Source organism: Biomphalaria glabrata, chromosome 9, assembly GCF_947242115.1.
Source record: "Biomphalaria glabrata chromosome 9, xgBioGlab47.1, whole genome shotgun sequence".
Taxonomy (NCBI): Eukaryota; Metazoa; Mollusca; class Gastropoda; family Planorbidae; genus Biomphalaria; species Biomphalaria glabrata.
In genome coordinates, this window is record NC_074719.1 from 1,253,970 (window position 1) to 1,277,608 (window position 23,639).

Genomic DNA, 23,639 nt, shown 5'->3' on the forward strand with positions numbered 1-23,639 from the left:
CCAATGTATATCCCGCGGCCTTTGTAAGTGATCTCCAGCTGTCTCGGTCAGAATCCGCCTGTAGCTAGGTGCTCTCTTCTTCAGATAAAGCAAGTTGGCGCCTAAGCTAGTCTTAAAAGCGTTTCCGTGGGGCAGATCTGTTACATCGACCAACTTTCAGCTCACCAAAAATGACTGTTTTTGGCATTACGTTCGTCCCCCATACGGGATCGGGAAACGTGCCCTGCCCAGCGTAGCTGCCGGCAGGGTGCGTCAAGAAAATGTATACACACTTTGAACTGAGTTAGATTTCCCGTAATTGCGTCATTTTATTTTTTCGCAGTTTCTTTTTCATTTCGGGCCACCAAATATTCATATCTCCCAGGACTTCCAGTGTGGTGTAATCATAGACTATATATATATATATATATATGGGTGTAATGTACTAGTTTAGAGAGTAGGTTAGTTATGTTAGACAAATATTTTGTGTATAGTTTTTAGCGACAGTAAAAGTATATTTAATTAATGCTGTTCTGTGGCTAATGTTAAGTAATAATTGATACATAGCCTAAGTCAGATTAGATTAGCCCATAACACCAGCTATCCATTAAGGCTGCTCCTGGTTCATGTAGTCAGAATTTAGTGATGATGATAATAATTATGTCCAAGCCCAAATTTCCTGATAGGTGGGCAGGGGGGTAAAACTCAAGGAAGAAGTGACTAGACAAGACCAGGCAGCCCATCCTCAGCAACGTCCAGTTGACCGTTTCCTAATTTTAACTCTTTCCGTAATTATTTTCCACGTTTTGGAAGGAATTCTTCATTTTGCTCATTACTATTTCACATTAATTTAATGAGGTCAAAATCAACGATGGTATCGTCGATTAGGAGAGAAAGAGTTTTAAAAATCCGCGAATAACGGAGAGCAAAAGTTCATAGCAGTGATGGATAAACTTGTTTAGGAGGTTCCCGCGATTATTGGTTCATACTTATTGATTGACCATTCATTCCCGACTAATGGTCATCCAACTTATGGTTGACAGAAAACAAGTTAACCAATTATCGACATTTGGATCACCCAAAATAATGCTTGACAAAATGTGTCACTGATATTTTGTTCACAGAAAAATGTGGCTCAACTTGAAACATATAATTATTACTAAGTGGGTTAGCGTGGTCGAGGGGCTAAGTACGCTTGAACTTGGCATGGCTTGGCTACCTATGAAATGGGCTCGAAGTTCGACACCCGACTCGAGCATAGTTGTGTTTACTGAGCGCCTAAAGGCAGCACGGAAAACCTTCTCCCAGATACCCCCTCCCCCCCACTGGTACACAAATGCATGAAAGTAGCGCTATATAAAAGCTATAATTTTAAGTGTGAGCCAAGCCGGCCAAGATATTTTATTAGACCTTGGAAAAAAGTTCATTAGTTGCGCAGTGCACTCCCATTATTCTTTTGACCACTGAGAATGATTTCTCTCCGCACAGGCCTGGGCCGCGGACTCTTCACGCATGGTTCTGTTTGAAGCTTACCCAACGTACGAGACTATTGCTGTGTTGGGTTCCACGACAATTCGTTCACTGACATTTCGTTCACCGACAAATCGTTCACGACTTTTCGTTCACGCGACTATTCGTTCACCAGACATTTCGTTCACCAGACTATTCGTTCACGCGACATATCGCTCACGGACTATTCGCTCACAGACAACTTGTTCACCGACAACTTGTTCACCGACAGTTGGTTCACGACAAATCGTTCACGCGACTAATCGTTCACGCGACTATTCGTTCACGGCACGGACAAATTGTTCACAGACAAATCGTTCACTGTATAGTAACATATTGTTAATATTATATATTCTCGTCGCGTGTTTAATTTATTTACATTAAAACTTTTTTAGCTATTATTTCCAAATGCAAAAAATTTCTAGAGATCAGGTCAAATCCGAGTCGTGAACGATTTGTCGGTGAACGAAATGTCAGTGAACGAATTGTCGTGTCCCCGCTGTGTTGGGTCACACAAAATTTCGTAGTACGGAACTCCGGGCTCTGCGCGCTATTTCTTTATTGCCCTACTATGTGGCCACCATGCACCGTGGCAATAAGGCACTACTCTAGCCATGGGATACCGAAGACGCCCCTCCCCCTCATGGATCAGTGTGCCGGCTTGTTTAGATTGAGTTATCCGATCTTTAATTCTGTAATGAAACAACAAATACTAGTATACCAATTACATGGCTTTATTCGACAAAATTAGACTACAGTAAACAGTGAATGAAACCAGCACGTCTCGCATAACACTGATGCAGTACTATACATACACACACACTGGACATGAAACACACACACTGCAGGGGCATGACCTTCTGACACGCTGGACGCACGCAGAAAATCAACTCAGTTACACTACATTCACCCCGCCTAAAAGTTATAGGAACATAAACATGTAGGCTAAATAATAGTGAAGGACAACGATATAGGAGGCCTTAGTATCCCTACAGAATACTTACAGATTTACTCTATTGAAAAGCATTGTATAACTATAAACAAACACGTTCTACACTATACAATTATCAGTCCCTAAGTGTCATACAAATGTTAAGACCAGTTGTCTTGAATAATAATGTAATAAGTAATACAATACAAAAAGTCTAACTAGAAAAGCTATACACTATAAAACAATCAGTTCTAAGTGTGTCATATTAAGCCTACAGATACTGAGTTAGAACTTGTGATATGGAAAAATAATTAAATAAATGTTAGACCTTATAATTAGGTCTGCTTGTTCTTCGTCTTAGGTTATATCTACCAGGACCAATACTGCCGTCGCTTTGAGTTGGTGACGTCGGCGTCTCTCTAACTGGAGACTCAGCCCCTGCATTTACTTCTTCTTGATGTCCATTTTCCCCCTGTTGTACATGTGTGTTAGGACTTAGGAGCAGCCATTGGTTTCATAGTCACGTGGTCAGTAAGCACCTGCATCTGTGTTATAGGGTTTGTCTCCGGCTCAAGGTCTTCATGTTCCATATGTTGACACACCTCTGATTCTCCCTCTCTTGGAGCGGGGGCCAAATGTCGCAATGACACTGTTTCTTCTCTTCCATCAGGAAGTCTTACAATGGCATACTGTGGGTTGCATGTGATTAAGTCCACAACTATTGTACCATTGTCATATTATGATGCACGGACTCCCTTTTTTAACAACACTTTTCCTGGTTACGTTAACCATGTCGGGAGTGATTTGCCGAACGTGGACCTGCGATAGAACTCGAATTTTCTCTCGTGCGGTGTCTCGTTTGTAGCGGTACAGAGCAGAGAACGAAGAGAGTGCAGGGCTTGGTTTAACACCTGCTCCCATTTGGAAACCGGGAGTCCTTGAGTTTTTAATAAATTGTAATGAAACAACAAATACTAGTATACCAATAACTCGGCTTTATTCACCACTGGACTATGTGAGTTCCGTTGCATTGTATGCGTTGGCTCCCAATTGAAATGTAATTCACTCTTGGTCCGACCAATCTGTGTATATGCGGCCTCAATTTTGGAAGCACTCGCCTCAAGAAAAAAGATAACGAATGTTCGAATTTGACTAGATTAACACCTAGATTAACACCTAGATTAACACCTAGATTAACACCTTAGTAAAATTACTTGAGTAAAATCACCAAATTAAAAAGACACTTAAGACTTCAGAACAGATGACTCGAAAGTAAAATACATAATACATAAATCATCATCTTCTTTTTTGAAGTAACATCTATATTTTATAAAGCACTAGAGGCGCGGTGGCTGAGCGGTAAAGCGCTTGGCTACCGAACCTTGGTCCGGGGTTCGAATCATGGTGAAGACTGGGATTTTTAACTTCAGGATCTTCGGGCGCCTCTGAGTCCACCCAGCTCTAATGGGTACCTAACGTTAGTTGGGGAAAAGTAAAGGCGGTTGGTCGTTGTGCTGACCACATGACTCCCTCGTTAACCGTAGGCCACAGAAACAGATGACCTTTACATCATCTACCCTATAGACCACAAGGTCTGAAAGGGGAACTTTTAGACAATAACAATAATTAAACACATCCTAAAAAATTGCTCAGAAAGGCAAAGGCACATCTCTTGTTCCATATGCTTATACAAATTCGCTCCTTCTTCCCTAGTGCCATTAGAGCATGCTGGAAGGTTTGCCTGAATCAGTCAATGACTTAGCAGAACTTATCTCTAACATATATACGACTAGTCAGGGAGAATCCAAGCCAAGCTAAACCAAAAAAATGGCAGAGAATCCGGCCATCATAATATTATTATCTAGCGTGTCAAAGTCTGTGAACAAGTCCAGAATGGAATGGATTTATAGGCCTATGTCGGAGCTGCGAAGTGGGTCATTTAGTAGCCTCTGCCCACTGCTGTCTCTGTTAAGAAGGAACGTCTCCGTGGGGAGAATGGCACCCCAGTTGCGGGATGATGAACAGTGTTGCGGCTGGTTTGGAATGAATTATTATAGGCCTTTATTGAGTCCCTAAGCCGGGTCTCAGATACTAATGCATTACGTTACCTAAGCCCATCGATATGACCCACTTGGAGCCAATTTCGCCTACTCGCTGTTCGTCTATGCGCTTCCACTTAGGCCTACTAACCTTTTCACCGAAAGGCCACGGGAGCTGGAATCCTTGTACAAATTTGCCACATAATTATTTATTTGCTTTTAACCACAGGCGGCCTTAGCAGTACGCGGGGCCCGGGGCGAGTGTCATTATTATTATAGCTTTTATATAGCGGTACTTTCATGCTTATAGCATGCTCAGAGCGCTTTTGGTCCAATCTCATTTGTGGACCGGTGGGGGGTGGGGGGGGGGTATCTAGGAGTTGGTTTTTCCGTGCTGCCTTTAGGCGCTCAGTAAACACAACTCTGCCCGAGTCGGGTGTCGAACCTCGAGCCCCCTTCTAGGTAGCCAAGTTCAAGCGCACTTGGCCTCTCGCCCCGGGCGAATGTAAATACCCTGGTGAGTGTAGATACCCTTAGACTATTCATACTGTACCCCAGACTCTTGCGACTTATTGTTTTTAAATCATAGTACCTTACGTTGGGATTGTACTATTGTTTGACTAAGTAGCCTACTTGTTCTGCTGGTAAGATTTTGCCTGCATGATTTTGTCCATTGTCCTCTGGTATTAAGTTACACACACACACACACACGCACACATACATACATACATATATATATATATATATATATATATTTATATATATATATATATATACATACATACACACACACGCACACACATATATATATATATATATATATATATATATATAATATATATATATTTCCACTTGCGCTGCCTGAGACGCATAATGGGCATCTCTTGGAGGGACCATGTCTCCAATCAGGAAGTTTTAAGATTGGCCAATATGAACAGCATGTATGCTCTCCTGACACAAAGAAGATTACGCTGGCTCGGACATGTCACCCGCATGCCAGACGGCAGAATCCCGAAAGATATCTTATATGCTGAGCTTGTGGAAGGAGTCAGACCCAAGGGCCGCCCAAGACTAACATATAGAGATGTCTGCAAGCGAGACATGAGAGCCTCAGGCATCAGCGAAAGTATGTGGGAAAACATAGCCAAAGACCGGAGTGCATGGAGACAGACTGTGCGTGCTGGGACAACCCTTGCTGAGAACAAAAGAATTGAAGCGGCTTTAATCAAGAGGGATAAAAAGAAAGCTGCCCTGTCTGCTAGCCCTAAATCAGAGGCATACACATGTACGAATTGTGGCAAAGTCTGCCGTTCTAGAATTGGCTTGATTAGCCACACCAGATTCTGCCCCGTCTCAAGATTAAGCCAAAACCAGTGACTCATTTGGGCGCATCCATTGCCTTTCGAGACAAAAGGAGCCATAAATATATATATATATATATTATATATATATATATATATATATATATATATATATATATATATATATATATATATATATATATATATATATATTTCTGTTGCTTTTCTGATGCAGAAGATGTATAGAGGATGTATAAATAATTTATTTTTCAGCGTTTCATCATGTTAAACGCAAAGCCTTTAAAATATACGCTGCCCAGTAACTCAAAGTTCATGCTGAATGAATGAAATATTTATGAATACAGAAAAAAAAAGTCGGGATCTAGATCTAGATCTTGGTATAACCTATTCTATGAATGTATTGAATGCAGATGGTGTAGATGCTAGCCCAACACACAGTAGACCGATATACGTTTTATGAATGAAGCATTAAATAACGAGTGTCTTTGTATTGCCATAAACTATGTAGGCCATAGGTTACTGAGCGCCCCCCCCCCCCTCCCCGCCCACGCACCACCTCTCTCAGTACCAGGAGTTACCTCCACTATATATTTACGTCAATCCCACACAAAGCTTAATTTCTACACTAGCGTTATCCATATAGTCTGGCGTCGGAAAAATAATAACCTGCAAACACACACGCAAACACACTATTATAGTAGGCCTATTGAGAGCTAGTAAGGACTAGTAGATCTGGTAGACAAATGTGTCATAGAGAACAACAATGTACACACTTGTACTGATCTGATACACAGGATACTGTCAGACAATATGTGTGTCATACGAACGATAATGAGATTCGTATAGAAGTAAATTTATATATATATATAGCACACATCTGAGAAGTAGCCAATGGCATAAAGCTATTAATAATGAACTAAAATATGCTTAAACATCGTCCACTAATAATTTCGAATTATATCATTTATTATGAAGCTTCTAATATTACGCCATTATCCTTTTTTTTTCGCACGTAAAATAGTGAGAGGCCTATACTTGGTTTGCTTAATTTCACTGTCTATATGTAGATCAATATAAAAGGCAATTAAATTTAACCATATAATGGCCATGAAAGCAATTCTTTTTTTTTGTCTATAGTTTTATCAAAATTTCACTTTTTTAATCTTATTAGCTGTGCATTAATTATAATATCTGATTGCAATCAAATGGATCTGGCAAAAACATTCATCATCGAATAGTGAAAAAAAAAAAGGGAAGGCAGTGTGATTGTTCATGAATAAAGCAATGCTGTTTACTCAAGAGTTTAAAATTCAGAGGTATAAAATATATACAGTTCGGATCCATGCTCTGCTTAGCAAACTTAATCGAGCTGTGGAAAACCCCAAAAAAACAAAACAAAAAAAACAAACTCTAGATCTGTATGAAACAATTACAAATATAGTAAGCTTGCAAAATTGTCTACAAAATGTTGCAATTCATCATAGCCTTTTTGTCCTCCCTTTCCTAGACCTATATTTTATTTTAAAAATTTGTTTAAAATCATGTAGACTAAACGCCAATACTCACTGTATTCTCTAAGCTAGGTTAAAATTACTTCCTGTTCTAGCAGAATGTTTATATATATATATTTTTTTTTTTTTTTTTTTAAAGCGATTTGTACTTCTTGAATTTCAAGAAAACTGATAGATCTAGAATGTCGAATCTAGATCTATTATTATAAATTATAAATGGCTATCTTCTCAAGATTTTGAAGAAATATGGCGAGTCTTGTATAATAGTCTACAAAACTACATTGAGATTATGAGATCTAGATCTATTTTCTAGATCTAAGATGGTCATATTCATAGCCTTAGGCATAGGTGTATCTGGATCTAGAGTCTATATGAAGTATATGTTAGTATAGGCGGCATAGGGGCGGTAGTGCTACACAGGCAATCAATGAAAATTATCATGCACGAGGTTCAGGAGAGGTGTGTCAAAATTATAAATTTGAATAATCTATTATCATAAAAAATGAGATTTGGTTTTACAATATTGATTACATATTTTATTAATATTTAATTAATAATTAAAAAAAACAAACAACAACAATAAATGAATAAGCAGACTGGTCGGAAACACTTATTTGACCTTGACCTTTATTATCGGATTTCTCCTTTAGAAGTTAAGCATTATTTTTAGTCCATTTTGCATGAATGTTTAGATTCTAGATCTCTAGAAAAGAAGCTTGAGACTTGAGTCTAAATGATGTATGGATGCCCCACTGGACCATAAGTCGTATCATAATCGCAACAATGCCGACGTTAGCTAGACTTTTCTGGCTATGAAAAAATCATGCGTTTATTATATTTTTGTCGCATTAGGTTTGTAAGCGTTTATAATATAATAATATACGTATAAATTATAAATAAAAGGCGTATGGCGTATACATTTAATGATTTATGATTAGAAATAGACATGATTAGTTAGATTAAACTAAGCATTTGAAACAAAATTTTTTAGATTTCTAATAAATAGATCTATTATAAAGCTACTAGATCTAGATTCTAGATCTCTATTATTATTAACTATTTCTATCAAATATAGACTCTATGATTCGATTGCCTGGCCTGCTGGGTATATCCAATATATGGTCAATATATTATATTTTTATATTAATTATAATATTAAATATTCATTGGTTACTGAAATGAGTTAGATCTAGATTTAGATGATTATTGATAGATCTTATAATTATAATCTTATCTGATACTGATATAGATAGATCTATATAATATCTTTAATTCAGTTGTAATAATATAGATTATAATAGATCTATAGTATTCTAAAGTCTACTCTAAGACTAAGTCAGTCTAAGTCTAAGTAGTAAGTAGTAAAAGTAGTGTAACACTGACTTATGATGATATCAGATTATCACTAACTAAACTGTCACAGCAATATTTTAATTTTAGATCTTGTAAAATTTATCATTGTTCTGTTACATTATAATTATATGTTTCTAGACAGATCTAGATCTATAGTAGTGACTACTGTAGAAAAGATACACCTTGATTAAATCTCTATAGATCTAGCTCGATGCCCTGCCTTATAATGCTTATTAAACCTATGATGAACCATTTTATTTACTGACACTTGTGAAAAAAAAAAAAAAATTAACCAACTTTATTAGTAGTTGGCACCATTATTAGTCACTCTAATCTAATTTCTCCCAAGAAAGAAAAAAACCCTCAGTGATGGTTGAAACTTTTTTAAAACATGTCTTTTGCCAGTGGTGGTCCCGTGCATGCTCATCATAGCTACTAATTTCTCTACATCTAAAAGATGATTTCAAAATTGCTCTTGTACAGTGAATAAATACCAAGAGTTTGATCGGATATGTTGGTGTACTAGTCATCAGCATTTCAAAATTGGCGGCTCTGTCTTTTAGTTTTGAATGGAGATTTCCCCCCATATCTTTCACCCTCGTTGTAATTGAAATGAGACAACTTCAACTGCTTTCTTTTCAGGACTGAATAACCAAATGACTGTTACCCCCCAAAAATATTTAAGTAGTCTATTGGTTACCAAAGTAATTTAGGTTATTATAAATACAGCAACATATTTGGAAGAAATAACTCAAATAAGTAATTTTTTGAGATAATTAGATGAAGTGTTATTTTTGTAAAAAATTTCCCCTTTCAGACCTTGCGATCTATAGGGCAGATGATGTCATCTATTTCTTTTGCCAATGGTTAACGAGGGTGTCATGTGACAGCACAATGACCAACCGCTTTTACTTTTCCCCAACTAATGTCCGGTACCCATTAGAGCTGGGTGTACTCAGAGGCACCCAAAGATCCTGAAATTTAAAAATATCCTAGGATTTGAACTCAGGACTCTGGTTCGGATGCCAAGCGCTTTACTGCTCAGCCACCGCACCTCTGAAGTCTTTATATGCTGGTTTCTAATTGATTCTTGTACCTATTTGATGATTCTTTTTCTTTTGGCTGCTGAGCTGTAAGCTCTTTTGCAGTCTGTGCCAAGGAAAAGTAGTGTTCTTCTCAGCATTTTCCACTGCCATACACCAGTATTAGTTATATAGGGTAATAATAGGGGTCTACTAAATTGGGGCATTCCAAGTGGCAGTTGAATGTACTTTCCCTAACCCTAACATTGACTTGACAGTGTTGTAGTTGAATGTACTTTCCCTAACCCTAACATTGACTTGACAGTGTTTAGTTGACTGTACTTTCCCTAACCTTAACATTGATTTGGCAGTGTTGTAGTTGAATGTACTTTCCCTAACCTTAGCATTGACTTGACAGTGTTGTAGTTATTATTATTATAGATTTTATTGCGCTACTTTCATGCTTATAGCATGCTCAAAGCGCTTTTGGTCCAATCTCATTTGGAGATGGTTTTCCGTGCTGCCTTTAGGCGCACAGTAAACACATCTCTGCCTGAGTCGGGTGTCGAACCTCGAGCCCCCTTCTAGGTAGCTAAGCCAAGTTCAAGCGTACTTGGCCTCTCGATCACGCTTCCCACAGTTAGTTGAATGTACTTTCTGGTTGTTACATAGAAGACACCACCTTTAATCTGCCTGTTCATTTCTTATGATGCCTATGTGCCTAGGGATTCATTGTAATGTGACTGAGATGTTAAAATTTGTCATTACATGGTGGATGATCATGACGTCTGTTACAAGCTGTCCAGATGACAGACCAACATTAGAACTGGACACAACAGAATATTTTCTGGATGCTAAAAATAGTATTAGTGAAATAAGCCCTTGTTGAGCATCACCAGATAATATCAACCAGCATAGCTGCATACTCTTAAACACTGGGCCCTTAAACCCCCTTTAAAAGAAAAAACTATATAAAGATCTGTCTGATCTGGAAAAACCACTGAACAGTCCATCGCTGATATAGGAATACATTACAGTTCGTTTGAACTCTCCAACATAAAAATGAGAATGAAGAAGAAAGGTGGATTTTCAGGATTAAAGTTGTTAACTCTCTTTGGCTATGTGGGATGACAAGAATATTTGAAGGTGCGACTATTCCAAAATAGAACTTGTTTTCTACTGTCTGTAGTAGTGCAATACTGATAGCTTCAGTTTGAGCCTGGAAATTTGAGCCCTAATCTTCACAGGGTGCACTTATCTCAAAGTCTTCCCAAGGTGCACTTATCTCAACATCTTCACAGGGTGCACTTATCTCAAAGTCTTCACAAGGTGCACTTATCTCAAAGTCTTCACAAGGTGCACTTATCTCAACGTCTTCACAAGCTGCACTTATCTCAAAGTCTTCACCGGGTGCACTTATCTCAACGTCTTCACAGGGTGCACTTATCTCAACGTCTTCACAGGGTGCACTTATCTCAAAGTCTTCACAGGGTGCACTTATCTCAAAGTCTTCACAGGGTGCACTTATCTCAAAGTCTTCACAAGGTGCACTTATCTCAACATCTTCATAGGGTGCACTTATCTCAACGTCTTCACCAGGTGCACTTATCTCAACGTCTTCACAAGCTGCACTTATCTCAAAGTCTTCACCAGGTGCACTTATCTCAACATCTTTACATGGTGCACTTATCTCAAAGTCTTCACAAGGTGCACTTATCTCAACATCTTCACAGGGTGCACTTATCTCAACGTCTTCACCAGGTGCACTTATCTCAACGTCTTCACAAGCTGCACTTATCTCAAAGTCTTCACAAGGTGCACTTATCTCAAAGTCTTCACCAGGTGCACTTATCTCAACGTCTTCACAAGGTGCACGTATCTCAAAGTCTTCACCAGGTGCACTTATCTCAAAGTGTTTATTTTCATAATAGATAGGATGAGACAAAGACACGTACATATTTATGGTGGCTTTGAGGGCTGAACATTCTGCTTATATGTTGATAATTGGTGTTAGACAACTTTCTGTTGCTTCTAGAAACCTATTTGACGATGTAGTGTTGGAGGCTATGATTCCATTTTGGATACCTGCTTGCTAAAATTTAAAATTACTATTAGTAGTGTTACTTGAATAGTAGAAAAATCCAACTTAATTTTTTAAATTTTTATTTCTAGAGGAAAAGCAAGATGAATTATTCATAAATTGGTTCATTTTTTGGGCAGCAAACGATCCAACCAGCTTTTAGGTTGAAATTGTACTGTACAAGTACTAAATGTGGATTTTTTTTTTACACAACAAAACAGCTTTAGAAATATAATGAGTTTAAGAATGTCTTGTAATGGGTTGGGGGCCCACAAAAAATATATTGTTTTTCCTGTCCAATACAGACATGCAAAACCTGTTCCATTCCGAGTTTCTTGGTAAAAAATGAATTCTTTCTATTCGATGTTTTTTTTAGTATAAAGGCTTGCTTTTGATTTCAAAGATTAAGGAAGAAAGCAATATCTATCCTGGTTGTGCAGATACAGTAGTGACAGATATATTTTGCCACATTTAATACAGAAAAAAACGTATGCTGGAGATTGATTTTTAATTCTCATCTCATCATCTTCATCTGTTTCTAGGGTACCTTTCCTTTAAGTCTCAAATATTGACGGGCTTTATTCTCTAGCTGCCAGTTGTACTCTATGCTAATGCCTGTGCTGGTCTTAAAACACTGAAAGACCTAATTAACTTCTTTGATTGAGCATTTAATGCATTTTAGCTACTACTTAATTTGTAAAAGTTACTGTACTGGTTGGTATCTAAATTTTCTGATTTTACTAACAGATCTTTTGCTTGCTAGGTAAACCTGAAGATATGTTAGCATAATACCGTTTGGCAGAACAGAAAATTATTTTTATTCACCTCTGTTTCATCTGTAAAGAAACGTTAGCATAACTAAAGAGTTCAAATACTATTCTTTTCTTGATGAAATAATGAAAACCCCCCAATGGGGCTAGATTAATAACAATTATTGTCTACCAACCCAATAATAATAATATTTTAATTTATAGAGCCTGGTCGTGCGGTTTACGCACTGGACTGTCGTGCAGACTTATCGATGGTCCCGCGTTCGAACCCTTCCCCCCCCCCCCCCCCCCCCCCCCGTCGTCCTGCGGGAGGTTTGGACTAGGAAGTAATTATCTTCAACTCTGAAGGAACATCCGAAATAAGTAAAACATTTTACAACTTGATGTAGGCTCAAGGCGCTGTGATAACATTACAAACATAAACAGGAGAGCTAAAATGACAAACTAATCTAAAAAAGTTTTTTCAACAGATAGGTCTTTATGTTCTTCTTGAATGTACTGTAGCATTTTGTCTGAGATCAATAAAAAAAAAACCATCTAGAATGCTATTTAACTTTTTTCCAATACTAGAATAAGTAAGTTTAGAAAACATAATAAGATTAGCCCAGGTCCAATAAATGCTGTGAGGTTTTTTCACATTTTCATTTCTATTAATACTAATTTATTGAAAGTAAACAAAAATGGGGTAGCCTTGTGGAATGGTAAAAACATAAATGAATTCTCAACTTGTATGTCCTGGAGTTCTTATCCAATTTCTCATTCATTCTCACATTCTCTATTTGACTTGCGCTGTCAAAGAAAATGTGTAGGCATAAGTACAATAAGGATTGCTTAAATTGTCAACTAGACATAGACTAAGCCAGTATTTTTGTATTACATATTGTGTCTAAATTCATTGTCTTTGGCACAATAGTTAAGGGCTCAGCATGTCTTTTATAGTAATTAGTCTTGAACTAAAAATTTAAAAAATTAATTTTAAATATTGCAGGGATTATTTTACAATTACTTAATGGTACTGTTGCCATGACAACACATAAACCTCCGGAGACAATAGCATGTGAAAGTTCCCCATGTACAAAGGGAGAATACTACAACCCTACCAGTTGTACTTGTAGGCCGTGCCCACCAGGGTAAGTAATACCTTGTTTGTACTTTAGGGGAATATTCACTAGTGTTATAGGTAAGGCTAACGTGATTGGGAAAGTGACGAGACTATAAATAGACTATTTTAGACGGAACTAGGGAATGATGGGATTTTAACAAAATAAGGTATTATGGGAAGATGACAGTTAAGTAACGAACTCACTCTTTTAGAGGAAAGAGGAAAGAGGCCAAACGTAGACGAGATCAGAAAAATGAAACACAGGATCGCAGCCTAGCGGAAGAAGCCTATAGGGAAGCAGATCTGAAAGTAAAGAGAAGCTGTCGGCAAGATAAACGGGACTGGATTGAGCAGAAGGGACAAGAGGCACAAGCAGCTGCAAGCAGAAATGACACAAAAACCCTCCATCGTATTGTCCGAGATCTCACTGGAGCAAAGAGTGGACATGGGGCACCAATAAAAGACAAGCAAGGCAAAACTTTGCTAACCAAAGAAGAACAGGATGCAAGATGGGTAGAGCACTTTAAAGAGACCCTTAACCAACTGTCGCCAGACCTAACTTACATATTCAAGGACCCCTCTCCAGACAATGATCTCAAGGTCAAGACAGACCCAATAACTGCTGAGGAGGTTACCATGGCCATAGCAGTGCTAAAGAATAACAAAGCACCAGGACTAGACATGATATCAGCAGAAATGCTAAAATATGGGGGACAGTGCATTGTTAACAGAATGACTGATCTCTTAAATCTCTGTTGGCGAACTTCAAAAGTCCCAGAGGACTGGCAAAAGGGAGTGATTGTAAAGCTTCCAAAAAAGGGCAACTTGGCAGACTGCAACAACTGGAGGGGCATTACTCTCCTCTCTGTCCCAGGCAAAGTTTTCAGCACTGTTTTGTTGAGACGGCTTCAACAGTCTGTAGATGAAAGGCTCAGAGAAGAACAAGCAGGGTTCCGAAGAGGCAGATCATGTACAGAGCAGATTTTCGTTTTACGAAATATCATAGAACAAAGTCTTGAGTACCAACAACGGCTAACGATCAGTTTTGTGGACTTCAAAAAAGCGTTTGATAGTGTCCACCGAGAATCACTATGGAAAATAGTTAGAGAATACGGTATCCCAGAAAAATTCGTCCAGATCCTACGACACCTTTACAGTCAGTCTAGTTGCTGCATTAAAACAGAAGAGGGAACAACCGAGTTTTTTACAATCGAGACAGGTGTGAGACAGGGGTGCATCTTATCTCCCTTCCTTTTCCTCCTAGCCATTGACTACATAATGAGGAGAGCAATGAACCAGACTGCCTTTGGTATTCCATGGCATGAACAACTCCGATTGACGGACTTGGACTTTGCTGATGATGTTGCACTACTCGGGGCTACAAATAAATGCATTCAAGAAATGACGGAGAGCCTAGACAGAGAGGCACCCAAAATTGGCCTCCGCATAAACTTGGATAAGACTAAAATTATGCGAGTGGGATATAAGGCAAAGGGTGTCCCCATCAGACTTGGCGAGTCAAAGCTTGAAGAGCTGGACAAGTTCACGTACCTTGGCAGCATCATAACAAATGATGGAGATGCTTACCATGATGTAGCATGTCGAATAGGAAAGGCAGGGAGCATTTTCCAAAGGCTGCAGCCTATTTGGACTAGCCAAGCCATTGGACTCGAGACAAAAATACACCTTCTCAACACAATCGTCATTCCAACTGCTACATATGCATGTGAGACGTGGAAGTCATCTGTCAAAATTGAGAAAACACTAAATGTGGCTCAACAGAGATGGCTGAGACGGATTTTGGGAGTCAGTTACACAGACCGGATCTCAAACAAGGAAATCCTATGCCGAACTGGGAGTCGAACACTTAGTGAGGTTGTGACTGAGCGTCGCATGAGGTTTGCGGGACATGTTCTACGTCAAAATGAATTACGCACACCAAGAGTTGCGATAACATGGAAGCCAAAACGAGGAAAGCGCAAACAGGGACGTCCTCGTATTACCTGGCGACACACCTTCATGGAGGACCTCAGAACAGTGGACACCAGATGGGAGGAGGCTTCAGACATTGCCAGTGACAGATCATTATGGAGACAGCTTGCCGCCCAATGCGCCGAACGGCGCGGGAGGACCTAAGTCTAAGTAAGTCTAAGTAAGTCTTTTAGCAAGCAAGATGTTAGTTTTGTTTTAGAACTGTGACATTAGGACTGTGTCCCATTATTGTGTATTAAATAATATTTCTCAAGTTTATAAAGTCTTATCAAGCTATTCATAGACTTTAATATATGTTGTGTGGTGTGAATCGAACTCCATTTAGTGATTTACATAAAATATCTAGAGCTACATTTTCAACAAAACACCACATTCAACACTAGTAACACTTTAAAACTTTTTACACTTTTACATTATAGAAACTTTTTTTTTTGACATATAGAATCTTTTTTGTTTTTAAGACATTTTAATAAAAACACAACTCATCGAGACCTGAAATGCCAGGCGCACAAGTTGCCATTGGTCCCAGAATGTAAACTAACAAAAAATGGCACAAACAAGTCAGATACGGAATGGGATTGTCCAACACTTGAAACAACATATGTTACCTCAGCGATATCTTCTGCACCTTCTTCACTTTCCACTCCTTCCACACCTTGGCCAGGTAAGCTGTCACTGTTGTTTAGGTTTACAATGAAAACTTTAAAAAACAATAATAATTTATAATTTTTTCGCCAACGCTTTTGTTTCAATAATGTTTTTACCATTAGGATAAGTCAAGATCAATGTACATTTATATTATAAAATTCTGATCACAATTTACTTTGTAGGTTAGGAAATATTATTGGATGCAAAATCCTTTCTTAAATTGGATTTAATATTTTTCAGGGAAATGTAAACTGTTGGTCCGTGAGATATATTTACTGCACTAAACATTTCACTTTTTTTTTTTCAGTTGAATCTTCATCCCAGACATTAGTCATCGTTATTGTTGTCATATCTGCCTTTTGTTTCATTCTAATCATCACAGTCATTATTTGGTAAGTCTAAAATAAAAAGTATTAGTATGTGTTAACTAGGTTCTAGACTTTTTTTTTAAAAAATATTGAGGAAAAGAAATCCTTGATCGTATTTTGTATCCATGTCAATTATTGTGGAAATGAAATCTTCCCTCATGTCTTATATCCATGTTAGCTAACGGGGGGAAAGAAGCGACTGTTTGCCTTAACTTGCAGGCCATGTAAAAGTCGTAAAAGAATGAAGTCAGATTGCATAGAGCACTTACACTTGTGACTGTGAAAACTTTTACTAGAGACCACTTGGAAATTTATTTATATATATATGCTTTTTTTGTGACGGTACGCACCGGTACGGTGTACCGGCACTTTTTTCAACGTGGGGGAAAAAATATTAAATTTTCTTGAATTTTAACATATATTATCAATTTATCACAGAGTACCGGCACCTTTTTCTTTTAAAAAAAAAAGCACTGTGTATATATATATATATATATATATATATATATATATATATATATATATATATATATATATATATATATATATATATATATATATATATATATATATATATGTCATCATCATCATTGGCCTCCTTCAGTCGTAGGACGACTATGGTTCATCTCAGAGCACACTTCCTCATGTGGCTGTGGAGCCCTATTTTGGAGAGACACTCCCATCCACAGATAGCACAGGTTAAGGTGGCTTTTGCTTCGGTGGTAGAAGAGCTGGCCATTTTTCAGATTGTGCGTTTTTCTTCCTGGGCTGAGACCCATGTACTTTCACTGTCCATCGCTTTCTTGGTCACTGTCTCTCTCCACCTGTTGCGGTCTAGAGCTATGTCTTCCCAATTGTCAGTATTGATGTTCACTGATTTGAGGTCATTTTTTATTACATCTATGTTTCTTGTGCCAGTCGCGAGTTAACCATAGAGGATGACTTTCGGGATGCGCTTGTCCTCCATCCGGCGAACATGTCCATATATATATATACATACATATATGTATATCATAGCTAAATACTTTTTTCTTTATTGAATTAAATTTTTTTGGACATTACTTCTTTCCACATGATAAGATCTAGAGCTATGTTTCTCTTAGCTATATCTTTACCAGTGAATTCTGAAATATTTTGTCAACAGTTGCATTTGGAGAAAAAAAAGCCCACATCGAAACAATATTAATTTCAATGCTGCTCAGCCTATGTTGGAAAAATCATCACCAGTTTAACAACCTGATGCATCATTATTTTGACATTGAACCTGGTGCATCACTAGTTTGACATTGAACCTGGTGCATCACTAGTTTGACATTGAACCTGATGCATCACTAGTTTGACATTGAACCTGATGCATCACTAGTTTGACATTGAACCTGATGCATCACTAGTTTGACATTGAACCTGATGCATCACTAGTTTGACATTGAACCTGATGCATCACTAGTTTGACATTGAACCAGCCTTTCCAGTTTGACATTGAACCAGCCTCTCCAGTTTGACATTGAACCAGCCTCACCAGTTTGACATTGAACCAGCCTCACCAGTTTAACATTGAAAGTGATGAACATCACCAATTTAATATTGAAAGTGAAGATCACCAGTTTAACATTGAACATTTTGAAATGCCGGTTAGTCAAGGGAAATAATCCTCATAATTTTTCAGACTCTTAATATTGGTAGAGATTAACATTCACTTTTAAACTATATAAAAAACTTCATAGACCAAGTTAATAGTAATTTAAGGTTGGCTCTGTGTCCAGGTTTTTTAAAATTATTTTTTGAATGTGTTTAAGTAGAGTGGTATCACTAATGAAACTTTCATATAAAATCAAAATCTCTTTTTTATATATTTATACATTTATAAATCTCATTGTATTTATAGCCACACATTTTTTTGTACTTTATACATATCAATAGAATTTTTAAAAAATTGTGTACTTTGAATAGAATATCTTGATAATTAAATAGTTCAGTAAATGTATGAAACTGTGATTTAAAAATCTTTGTATATTTAATAGAAGTATTGTTTTTATATTCACATGTAGTAATTCAATTGTTCAACCATAAAATGTTTTTTCATTGAGACTTATTGCCATAGAATTGTTTACATTTTGTTTTTTTTATAATGACACTACTTAAGACCCACGGGCTACATTCCTGCCATTGGCTACATTCCTGCCACTGGCTACATTCCTGTATTTTGATCGACACGACTTTTTCTTCGAATGTTTTACCTTCCCACCTATCTTTTTTGTCTTCCATGTTGGCAATACTTTTATTTCCTGTGTTCAAACTAAAATGTTTTTTCTTGAAAATAAATCATTTTTACTTTGAATTTTTCTGAACATTCAATCTGAATTGTCTTTTTAATGTGTTTCTCTATCCTTTGATCAAAAGTGAAAGTTTTCTGAATCTACACAATATTTCTTCCTTAAATTGGATCTATTTGAAGATTATAGTGGATTGGATCAAATAGAATATATTTTAAAAAAAAGTAATATTCATTCTAGAAGGAACTAATGAGCATGTGCTAATTGTACTAGTTTCAAATACTGTATCCTGTTAATAAAACCAAGAAAACAAAATTCTGGGTTTATCTTCCCACTTCCTCCTATCCCATGATCCCCCAAAACTGAAATACATTGATATTAATGGAACATAGAATACACTAGGCTAGATCTATGTCAAGATAAATGGATGCTGTGCAGTGCGTTATGGGTATTTTAACATAATTGTTTTCGGTATTTTCAACATTTTTTCTGCTTTGTAGCACATGGTTCACTGTGTCCAGCCAGACATGGACTTTTGAATCTAATAGCAAGTTGATGACTTTAAAATAATGTGTTTTCCATATTGTGATCATGGGTGACATTCAATTGTTAATTTTTGCTAAATCAAAGATGGTAACATAATTTAAAGTTTAGGGATAATTTAAAAGGACTCACAGAGAAAAAGACTTTGCAAATTATTTGTTCAGCTGAAGAATAAATTGCATTTTATTGCTTCAAGGTTTTACGTATTCATACATCTCTAAACTATTGTGTTCAATCTGCTGAAATATTTTTAGACTTAACAGTTTTGTTCTATATTGAATTACCATCCAAATAAAATAAAGTGCCTTGTTGTCTGTTTACTGAGCAACTATTTTAATGTATATATTGTATACTCAATTTCTCATTCCAATGTAAGCCTATGTTTTTAATGTCACTATTCATCTGAAAGCCAACTTGTCTTCCGATAATATCTAAATGTCAAGTTGTAGATCTAGTGAACAAATAGTAACAGATTTGGTGCCACTAATGTATAGAGTAAGTGGCGTCAATATATTGTATTGCTGATATGAACATATTCTATGACTGAAATCAACCTATAGTTTAGTTGAAGATAGCATATCCTATAACTGACATTATAGTTCAGCTGACATCACATGTAAAAAATGTGAGACAACAAAATGGAATATTCATAGTAGATGTACCTGTTTCATGATATACATTGTATACTAGTAGTCTTCCTAGTTCTGTGACTCCCTATATTATAGCCAAACGAGACTGTATGATAGCCTATCCAGGTAATGACTTTAATATAGTTTTCACATATAGCTTTTATATAGAGCTACTTTCATGCTTAAAGCATGCTCAGAGCGCTATTGTCCTATCTCATTTGTAGACCAGGAGGGGGAGGGGTATCTGGGAGAAGGTTTTTCCGTGCTGCTTTTAGGCGCTCAGTAAACACAACTCTGCTCGAGTCGGGTGTCAGACCTTGAGGCCCCTTCATTCTAGTTGAAATCTAAAGAACTGTTACAAAGGAATCGGAGTAAATTTGACATGTTTCTTTCTAATTGATGTACTCCTATATCTGTACCTATTTATAGCTGATGACTTAACTCTTTATTAGTTTTTTAGGTTAATTTCTGGTTGAGCACAAAGTTGGGAAACATTCAGCAAAACCAGTAAATGTCTAAAGATATTCATTACAATACAAAACTCATACAAATGTAATATTTGTATGACAATATCAAACATTCCAGGGACCACAGTGGTTGCAATAAAGGGAGACTATACATTTTTTTAAATGCTAGTTGTGTCTCAATGCTCACTGATATATGAGTTATCTTTCTTTAACTTGAAAATACTGCTCCAAAGCAAATTCAATGTGCATTCATGTTTAGCTCACATTGCAGTATTCACTTTGTCATGAAGCTGTTTATATCATGGAACTTGTTTCATTGTTACTTTGCATTGGTTGTGTGTAAATATGTTTATACAAGTTAATATTTATAAGTTGTTGTTTTGTCATAAAATTATTAATATGTACAATCAGTTGAATAAAAGTTTAAAAAAAAATTAAACTTAGTGTTTTCTCTGATGGTCAGTGAGTGAAGTCGTAATGAAAGCGTTCGGTCTGTATTTTAAGACTTGTCAGTCAGTGAGCTTTATTGATGTTTAAGTATCTTAAGTTTGAAAGATTTAACTAAATTATAATTTTAGTGGATGAACCAAGTTGAAACCAACAAGTTCGTGGAAGCTTTATCAATGCCGCCTAACATCTTAAAACCTTAATTGGTGCTTAGTCTTTCAAACAACAAGTAAATGAAATTTTAATATCCTTTCAAAATAAAGTCATTGTCAGCCTTTTGCTTTATCCAAAAAAAAGTTACTGCTGCTTTAATGTTATGGAGTTAATTTGTGTTTCTATGGTGACGGCGGGAAGAGGTTAGCGATTGGTTGTGAATAATGCAAGTTAGGTGGCATTCTCGTCATTTGTCTAAGGACAGACGACTCCAGAACGTGAGACTGAAAGGTTGTGTTATTGTAGTGAGCTAGATTTTGTTTAAAAATATTATTACAATAGTCTAGTATATTTATTTTATCTTATATCAATTTTATTTTGTCTATATTATAATAAGCTATATTTAGTATTGTTCACACAGAACATTTATGCTTTCAAACTTGGACTCATCATAAAACAATGACTCAGGAAATAAAAGAAATCGTACAACAATTCTCTCTCGTTATAAACATTATAAAATCACTGAAACTATCTCAAGGATGCGTAGCCTCCCTTGACGATAAACTTACACTGAAGGAATTCATTGAAACTGGTACTCGAAGTTCGAAGCGACATCACTTAAGTGGAGAGCACATATTCACTTATCATCATGAGCCGCCATGCACTGTACAATCTTGGAGTTTACTTTAAATTAGCTTTCTTTGACTCACACATTGATGTAAGGTGCAAATAATAAGTGTTTATTCATATGAAAAATAAAATAAGTAAAATTATCATATAACATAGCAAACATAATGAAACACTCAAAAAGACATAAAATAGAGGCACATTTCTTATTCCTTACGCTAGAACTAATTCATACAAGTGCTCCTTTTTCGCTAGTACCATCAGAGAATGGAATGGGCTGCATGAATCTGCCAGGAAAACCAACGATCTAGCAGAGTTTAAGACTTTAAGTCCTTGATTATTAATATGCATGACTAGATTGACACATGAAATCATCTGTTATCATCTTTTTTTGAAGTAACGTCTGTAAAATAATAGGCCTATAAGATAAGATAATTTTATTGATCCAATCAAATGGAAATTCAGTTTGACAACAATTGACAACATCAGCGTAACTACTGTACAAAAACAATAAAGATGCAAATATGAACAACATTCACACACGAAACACATACACACTCACAACCAGCTCTTTATGAATTTGACTTCTATGTACTCGATGACGACAGATGATCTTGTAACACTCTGACCGACAATGGGATGAAGGAGTTTTTAAATCTTTCAGTTTTAGTCCTAATGGAAAGGAGACGTAATATATAAGATAAGAACTAATAGTATATAATATAATAGCAATAGAAACAAATTGACACAGTAGTATAGGCCTACATGACTCGATTTGATAACTTTATTTAGTCATTGCTCAAGTTTAATTGGTGATGAATAAAATCAAGAGGCTAAACATAGTAAGGTACACCACAACAATATCAGGTCTTGAAAAGGGACTAAAATAAATAAATTATGGCTTTTATATAGTGCTACTTTCATGTTTATAGCATGCTCAGAGCGCTTTGGTCCAATCTCAGTAAACACAACTCTGCCCGAGTCGGGTGTCGAACCTCAAGCCCCCCTTCAAGCGCACTTAGCCTCTCGACCACGCTTCCCAGATTTACTAGATTCATTTTTATTGAGTCTTGCAGACCTGAGCTGATAGAGTTAATGTTCTTGTTGTTCTGTTTGGGAAATACAAGACGGGTTAACTCAAACAGTAATTCAATATCAATATATTTTACTTTAGATAATCAACCTCGTTACCCAACTGGTGACATATGCCTCTACAAAACTATGCAAGTTTTATATTGTATCTCATATAGCAGAGTGGCAGAAGGTCTTCAAGATAGGCCTACACTAAAGACTTTTCTATCTCAGGAAGCCAGGAAAATTAAGAATTGTCAAAATAATAATTACACCTTTTTATATAGCAACCATCAGTAGTCTAATTACCTTTGCCATCACTTGTTGGTAAGTAATTGTTCACTGGCAGAAATAAATCATCTAAATCAGTCGTTTCCAAACTTTTTTGTCTCGCAGACCCCTGGGGGTCTATATAGACCACTTTGGGAGTCACTGATCTAAATAGACAAATTAAAAAAGCATCGTACATCACTCGATCACAGTTGCCAACTCAAGAACTCGATTCAAATCAAATCAAAAGGCCTCCTTCAGTCGCGATGAGACTCTGGATCATCTCATGGAAATGAGATGACTGCCTGTGCATCAGCTGTGGTCAGAACAGTGTCGCCCACACATCAGTTCCCCCCTCTCCACGCAGATGATGTATCAAAAGGAACGACAGTGCCGATACAGTTTGGGTCAGCGTTGATGCAGGTTCTGCCAGTTCTGCTCAAGAACCATGTCTTTCCAAAAACACACACAATTATTAAAGACAGCCTGCACACAGTAAACCACAGTTACATCAGATCTTGACGAAGTGGTCG